Consider the following 8,595-nt stretch of genomic DNA (forward strand, 5'->3'; position numbering starts at 1 on the left):
AAACCAACATATTCGAACACAGATTATGTTGTTACCATCAAGTTTCATAATACGACCTATTTTATGTGAGGTCAATTCGCTCTAATTTTTAAACTAATGGAGCTAAACGGTATCTGCTGAGCGTAAATTTGCTATGTTACGCACTTGTAAGACGGAGACAACAAATGTCCGTGTGGCGTCCTCTTAAGCCCGGTAACTATGGCCATTAGCTATTTTTTGTTTGTAGAGGGGAGGTGGTCACCCATCCAGGAGCTAGCAATATCGGCACCAATATCGGCCGATATGTACACTCAGATAATTTCCGCAATTGAGTGTACGGACCGCGCTACACCAAGCCACGTTATTTTTATGTTTCTAATCTTATGACTTTTTTCGAATAAGCGATATATAAAAAAAACGACAGTGCGTACTAGTCGAAGGTTGTCTACATTTTATGAGGGACATTTACATTCATATCTATAGCTATTCAAATATATTTAATATACAATGTTTCAATTGTTCTAAAATTGTCATTAAAATATCAAACTCTTTAAAAAGCTCGTGTACGGCGTCCAAATGTTAAGTTTATTTTGTTCTGATAGCTTAGCTCCCAACGCGCCCCTATGTTATCAATCGGTGGTCACTTTATACATTTAATCAGGAAGGTTTTAAGGGAGCGGACCTATGCTCCTATGCCTACAACCGTGCATGTCCATGATACATTTATCAGTTATAACGTGGACGATTTACAATACTTGCTCCAAACCACGGACAGCGAAAGCCCTTGTAAGAAAATCTGGATAACTACTCGAACAATCCTTTTTTTCTATATCCTTTTTTTTCTGTTTTTCCTACTTCCTATTACTATACCGTCACTACTCCATCGATTTCCAGGATACAAAGACAATGGCATATGGATCACTTATTGTATTTTTATTCTAATTTTTTAAAATATTACTAAGTTATCCAGTATTGAATAATCATAATTTTTTTCTTTATATTTGTGGAGGAGAGGTCGGGGAACGAACTCTTATTTGACTCCTTTGTCTATTCTCTACAAAATGTTACAAAGCAAATATAGTTTATTCATTTCCAGAGTTTTTTGTTATAGAGTAAATATTGCTTATTGGTTCACTGAGTTATTCGTTCCGCAGCTAACGATAAGTCATCGAAAAGAAAACGTTCAAGTTTACGCGAAAAATTTAAATTCAAAAGTGTGGCTAAAATATACACCAAGCTTAGCTCCGATAGACACAAACTCTATTTGTACCGAAATAAATAATAAATTTTATTTGCTTCGGAACGAATAACTATTATTATGGGGAACAAATACTTTTTTTATAGCCCTGGAGTTACTACGAGGAGGGTCGAGGATTCAATTAAGAGTTTCTTACGAATGCAAAGACCTATTTTAAATTCAAGTAAATACTTCGCGTTTTATGATTTACACTAGGGTCTATGAGAAATGAGCACTGAATTATTTTCAAAACATTTTAAATTTAACGTACCAAAGTACGTTTATCTGAAATATGGACAAGATGATTCAAATGTTCACATAATTCAGATTTTTTATGTAACTTAAAAATTCCCTGGGGCAATACATACTTATTTTTGTTTAAATGAGTAATGACAACCGCTCTTTTTTTATTGTAAATTGTTTAACTCATTATTTTATCAAAACGTTGAGGCATTTAAATCAAAATTTTAACGAATAGTTTTTGAGTTATTAATCAATAAGTATATACTAAGTATAATAATAGTCATTCATTAAGTCCTTCATGGTCTTATATTAAATATAAATATATGTCATATATATTAGTCAAATACTGATTAGTTTATTATACCCAGACACGCCAGACACTTTTTACAAATAATCTAGTGTACCTATAAATATTATAAAATATAAATCATTATAATTTAAAAATCATAATAGTCCCCATGTATTTCAAACCTATTATTATATACTAATATTATCCTTAGTATAGATACAGTTAAACAACACAAAAAGTACTCACTTGGATTTTGATGTACACATATCGAAATTTTTATAAAAATTATTCAAGGTAAGTTTTTTTTATTAGTGATATTTGTGTTATGTAGATATATTAATTAATTCATTTAAAATGTTTTTAACATTTTTTTTGTTCGGTGATTTCAGTCACTCATTTTAAGAATAATGTCATACATTCATATTATTTAATATGTGTGTGTAAGAACACGAAACTGTATAATGTTTAAATGTATTTTCCGTTTTTTAACGACGATATTATGTAATTAGTAATTTTATTATTTTGTGTGTTGGCCAACTGGGCTGGTACATATACATATAGGTACATACCTAATGAATAATGATGTATTTATGTATTTGTACCACGTCTTGAATATCAATAAATGACTAAACATTAGTCGATGTATTAAATTACAATACGTTAATTTATATAATTCTGGGTGGGGTTTGGCGAATTCTTGATTCGTAAGCGAAGAACAGAGCACTTCGTTTTACGTACGAATGCTGGTGAAAACGCGCGTGAAATATACGACGTGTAGAATGTAGTTTGCAGAGAAAATTGTTTCCCCCTCTTGTAGTGGTATTTAATATTTTAGTGTTTTAATATTATTCCATCGAATTATGTTTTTGTTACAGGGCGTTGTTTGGGCTTAGGTACTGTTACAAATTAATTAATATGTGCTATTTTAATTAATTAACGCGTATAGAATAAAATTAAACACGTATGTATGCATATATTATATGGTTGCACCTATAATATACCGTAGGTGGTATGTAGGTAACAGCGTATCGCATATTATTATGCTTAACAAAAAAAAATGATAATAATAAAAAACACCAGTTGACGTATTTTTGTGTACCACGATATTCTGATTTATATGAGTTAGATTTCCATATTGTCTACTGGGAAAAGTACGATTGATAAATTCAATATCGAAAGGTTGCTCGCACACCGAGAAGATAAAAAGACAAAAACCTTTGTAATTTCGTTTAGTCACGGTCAACAGAAAGGGTATTTCGATGCCATCCGTGTGTATATAGTTGGACGCCATGTCTCATGGGGACTTCAACGTGAAACTTAGGGGGGGGGGGGGAGTTCTTATTGAGAAACACTCAATGAAAATATTTGCATAGTTTGCATAGACAAAATAATATTTATTTTACTTCACATAACAAAATGATTCTAATCGATGTCATTCGTATAATTCTGAATACTGTTTAAATAAAAACAATATTCATATTAGAGTCATAAAATATTATACAGAAATGAGGAATCAGCTGGCATTAATCAGAAATGAAATCCGTACGAAATTATTTATTTTTATTTAATCAACTGATTTTTAATTTTTAATTCGTAGAATAAATCGATAATCGTAATCTTGAATAATCTTGTTAAAATTTTTTTTATAATAAGTGTATGAGTGGGTAGTACCTTGGTAGCATATTATGGTTAGGTAGCATTAATTTGCTGATAGAAAAAAACCACTCAGCAGTGGCACTTTTACTTTTACTAATAATTTATCTATAAGTTGTATTGTTAATAACATTTCACAGTTGTACGTACTTACCTACTTAATACTGATACATAAATATGTAATAACTAATAATAAATATTTTAACCATTCACCATCGAATATTACAAAAATTGATGGGATTAAAAATATGCATAACAAATATCGTAATTGTGAGATACAGGGGAAATGGATCCAATTCAATTTTGGTCTCAACGTCAGTACGAAATAAGCGTAGTCACGTCAAAAGCTGGCACTGACTATATATTATGTAACTAACCTAAGTTGGTCGTCACGGATATTATACGCTCCGCTACGTGGTAAGTAAATATTGTATTATATGAGAAAAATAAGTTTCAAAATTTGTTGAACATTTTTTAATTATAATAATTTATTTCATTTTTGATTAAATGTTATAAAGTTTTTAGCTTACATCGATCTTTTAGCTTAGTATAAAATATTTAAAAAATACTTATTGCAAAAAGTAATGAATACCTAATATTACTTCTTGTGAAAATATTATCTTATTATTTAATACATATTAAATTTAATATTAAAAAGAACACGCGATTATTGGTGTTTTGAAGTGTGATAGATGAACGTAATACCTTATTCAAATTGACACGTTCAAAAAATGTACTCTGTCAACGTTTAAATATTTTGATATCTTTGCCATTCTGGTTTACTTAAAAAAAACTTTGTTGTCCGTCGACGCGTTAATATGTCACTCCCCTGTTCGATGTTCCTCTCCAAATGCCATAGTAAATGGATTGAATAATGCTTAAGATATACGTCATTTTCGATTGGCTGAGTTCTCATTTAGCGAAGTGGCTGTACCAACAGAAAAGTGTACTCCTCCTATACTTCCGTGTCCCCTTGACACTGAGTTTCGAAAAGTGGAAAATTAATGGTACGGTAATTTTGTTACTGTCCACTTGATCCTAAAAGCTTTTCTGGTTTAAGTTATTTTTATTTTTGGTGACGAAATATAATATAGGAGGACAGCAAATAAATAAAATCACCAAACAAAATATGTCTAAGAGCTTTGTGTGTATCAAATAATACATCCACCGGAAAAAAAATTTTCCATTGAAATGTATATGCACACGCATATTATTCGTGGTTATACACAGAAAATCAGATATTTTGTTTTGCAAAATCACATCGTTATAATTTATAACGCACAAACCCATAATTTGTAAATTTGTAAATTTCCTGCGTTTGAAAAGCTGACATTCAAGAACCTATAAAAAAAAAATGAAAATTTGAACATCTAAATTGTTAATAGTTTTGCTCGTTAATAAAGACCTAAGTATAATTCGTTATAAAAAATGTGCGTATCGGCATAATATTTATTTCGTGTTAAACGAATTTACTGTGATATTCTTTATAATTATTGTACACTTGTAGGATATTCAATTTAAATGTGTGTAGCAATCGCTGAAATATGACACACATATTATAAATGATTCACTTTTATTAAACTCACATTAAATTAAATTCATTTTTTCTTGTACGAGGAAAATTATTTCACACAGCTACTGCAAAATATCATACATTATAGTTTAGAGTTCCACTGCAAACCGTTAATGATATGTGTAATTATTGTAACTCTATAAATTAAATGTTGAGTTCATTAAATTTTAATTATTAGAATAACTTTGATACATCGTTTAAAACCTTCCCCATATCTTATCGGACAATTATTTAAATGATTAATATTCGATGAAATCAGCTCAATTCCAACTGTTTAATAAGGTTTTTTTTCATTAAAAATTATCTCGATTGTTGATTAGTTTGTTTTCATGTTGTTCTTTGATTAATTATGAATTATATTATGTTGGTACATTGTTACTTTACGGTTTTATAATAAAAATTTCTACTCATTTTTACTTCGATGTAGATAGTCTATAATAATATTGCTCATTGTATGATATTATACTGACACTACTGAGAGGTGCCTATATAAGTTATAGAATATAGATATTAAAATTTTCACAACAATTTGAATTTTGTTCAGCGTAGGTAATTAAATGAGTAAAAATGGTTATTTATACAGTAACTATAAAATATTAAATATGTAAATACTAGAATAATATTATTGTAATCACATTGTAACATCTGTAAATATCTTACAATCACCAATTGTAAATTATCCTTTTTACTTATAAATATTTAATTATCATGTTAATACCTGTTAAAACATAAGTATATTGTCAAATATCCCTAGACATAGATAGCCTTAGGCTAGGAATGTCTGAGTTTAAAATAATAAAAAAAAAAAAAAAATAAAATATTAATATACGATGGTTCATTTAAGGATCGTTAAGTGTAGCATATAACTGTTATCTGTCGTTTTTATGTGTAAAATCGTATTACATTAATTGTTATTTATTTACAAACGTATTATTTTTAATTATATAGACTCAGTTTTCAAACAATATTTTAATATTTTAAAGCAACAGTTATTCAAAGGTCCCCAAAACTTAAAACGTGATTCCTATTGGCACTTTTTGTCAAATTACAAGGATAATTCTTCTTTATTTATATCAAAGGGTTACTTGTAAGGAAATTCAAGCGGTGATTTTTCGTTTTTGTTCTACAATATAATTATTAGATTCTAATACATGTACCTCAACATAACAATTTAGTTGTGTTTTCATTCTAACATACAAATTATTAAGGTCCATTTCAATGGCCCCCCCACTTTCGAAATTTGAACTTCTGACCACGCCAAACGTTTGTGCATCGTTTGTGCAGAAATGTGCACCAAGTCCAACCGTTTGTGCACAAAAACTCCCAGCGCTATCCAAAAAACAAAGTGGGGGGGTGCCATTGAAACGAGACACCCTCTTTTTGGAAAATTGAAATTTTTAATGTGCCAAACGTTTGTGTATCGTTTGTGCAGAAATGTGCACCAGGTCCCGACGTTTGAGCACAAAAACTCCCAGCGCTATCCAAAAAACAAAGTTGGGGGGGGGGGCATTGAAACGAGACACCCTCTTTTTGGAAAATTGAAATTTTTAAGGTGCCAAACGTTTGTGCATCGTTTGTGCAGAAATGTGCACCAGGTCCCGACGTTTTTGCACAAAAACTCCCAGCGCTATCCAAAAAACAAAGTGAGGGGTATTAACACGAGGGTCCCCCTTTTTTGAAATTTTAAATATTTGTCATATTAACAAATGTTGTTTACGTACCTAATATGTTTAATAGAATTTTACTATTGCCATGTAAACGTATGACAAATAAAATATTCAAATATTTTTAATTTATCAAGAAAGCATTATCTTAAACATATTTTAATCATACAAAATTAGATAAACTAAAAGACAAAAATAATAAGTAAATACGTCGTGTTAAAAATAGTTTTTAATTAATATAGGTAGGACAGTTACCTATTATGTAGGTAGGTACTTATCCAAAACTCGTTTATCAGGAATTAAATAAAAAGGGAGGTCAATTAAAAAAAGGTGGGTAAGTGGATGTCGCTCTGCTATGCAGTAGGTTACAAGTGGGTCACTGTAATGGATGGTGTTAAATTTGAATTCAATGATATAATATCATTGTATAAGAAAAACGATTCTGAACGAAAACGGTCCGTCAGCCTATGATATTACCAAGTATATTTGATGATAATATTATAGTGAATAAAGTAATTTATATATAACCTATTTACGTGGAACCTTGTTTTAAATTTCTAATCCTCAGCTACAAAAGTTGAACATTTTATAAATTTTTAACTACAAAATAATTATTAAATTATAAATTTGATAAATGTTGTCCAAATTTGAACTTTAAATGCTTATAAATAAAAATTGAGCCTATGTATTTTTAATATTTTTTAACTGCGTGCTATTAGAACGATATATCAGCAGAAATATGAATTTCAAACGCTCGTAAAAATTTGATTTGACTTTATTGTAGACATTTTTTTTTGATAAAGGTAGACAAGCTCATGGATAATCTTGTATTACATTTTCAAATGTTAGATTTAAAAAGAAAAAAATTTATGAATTCTCAAAACAAAATAATTTGCTAATTTTCTAGATTTTTCCGTATTTTGTCAAGATTTGAACTTTAAATCCTTATAAATAAAAACTGTGACGAAGGATTTTTCATTTTTTTCATCTGTCTTTAAAAAAATAACCTAAGAGCCTTCTATTAAATTTTCAAGCTTTTTTAACCAACAAATAACATTTTATTGATATTTATAGAAAAAAAACTAAAATAAAATGGAAACTGAAAATGTCCGTAAACAGCTCAAAATAAGTCAAAATATTTGGAAAAATGTTATATGGTGTATAGAAAATGCTAATATAAGCATTCAGTCAAAATTTAATGTACCTACGGTCATTTGTTTTAGAGTTGCACCAAAAACCAAAATCGATTTTCTCGAAAACGGACTTTGCGTAAAAAATTCCCGTTTTTCCTTTGTTTTTCACGTCGCTTTTGAAAACTACTGAGAAAATTTTACTTTTGACCCCCCATAGTACCAACTAGATTCATTTTCTTATCAGAAAAGTTACTGTTAAAGAAAATTCAAGCACTTTTACTGTCCTAAAATGTGATGACAGACACAAAAAAAAAAATAAAAAAAAACACACATCATTGTAAAATCAATACATTCATCGCTTCCCTCAGAACCTAAAAAAAAAATTGGAAATGACTCTGCTGAACAGTAGGTTACAAGTGGGTGACTATTATGGATAGTGTTAAATTTGAATTCAATGATATAATATCACAGTATACGAAAAACGATTTTAAGTGGAGACGATTTGTCAGCCTAGGATATTGTATACTATATTTATATTGATATTATTAAATATTATTAATACCGTAGCCGGTTAAGTTGAATTATTATTATTTGTTTATTATCGTATTTGTATATGATAATATATTTTAGACGTTTCAATTACCCACGAATAATATTTTTAAAATAGGCATATGTATATATTACAAGTAACAACGAATTAAGAACGATATTGCAAAAAATAATTGCCGGAAATCATTAGTTTTTAACTGAAAACGACAGGGAAGTCTGAACTTGGCGGTCAGTCTTATTTTTAAGTTATATGTATTATAACTAATTGAAATTTT

The sequence above is a fragment of the Metopolophium dirhodum genome, chromosome 7 (assembly GCF_019925205.1).
Source record: "Metopolophium dirhodum isolate CAU chromosome 7, ASM1992520v1, whole genome shotgun sequence".
In the NCBI taxonomy this organism is placed as follows: domain Eukaryota; kingdom Metazoa; phylum Arthropoda; class Insecta; order Hemiptera; family Aphididae; genus Metopolophium; species Metopolophium dirhodum.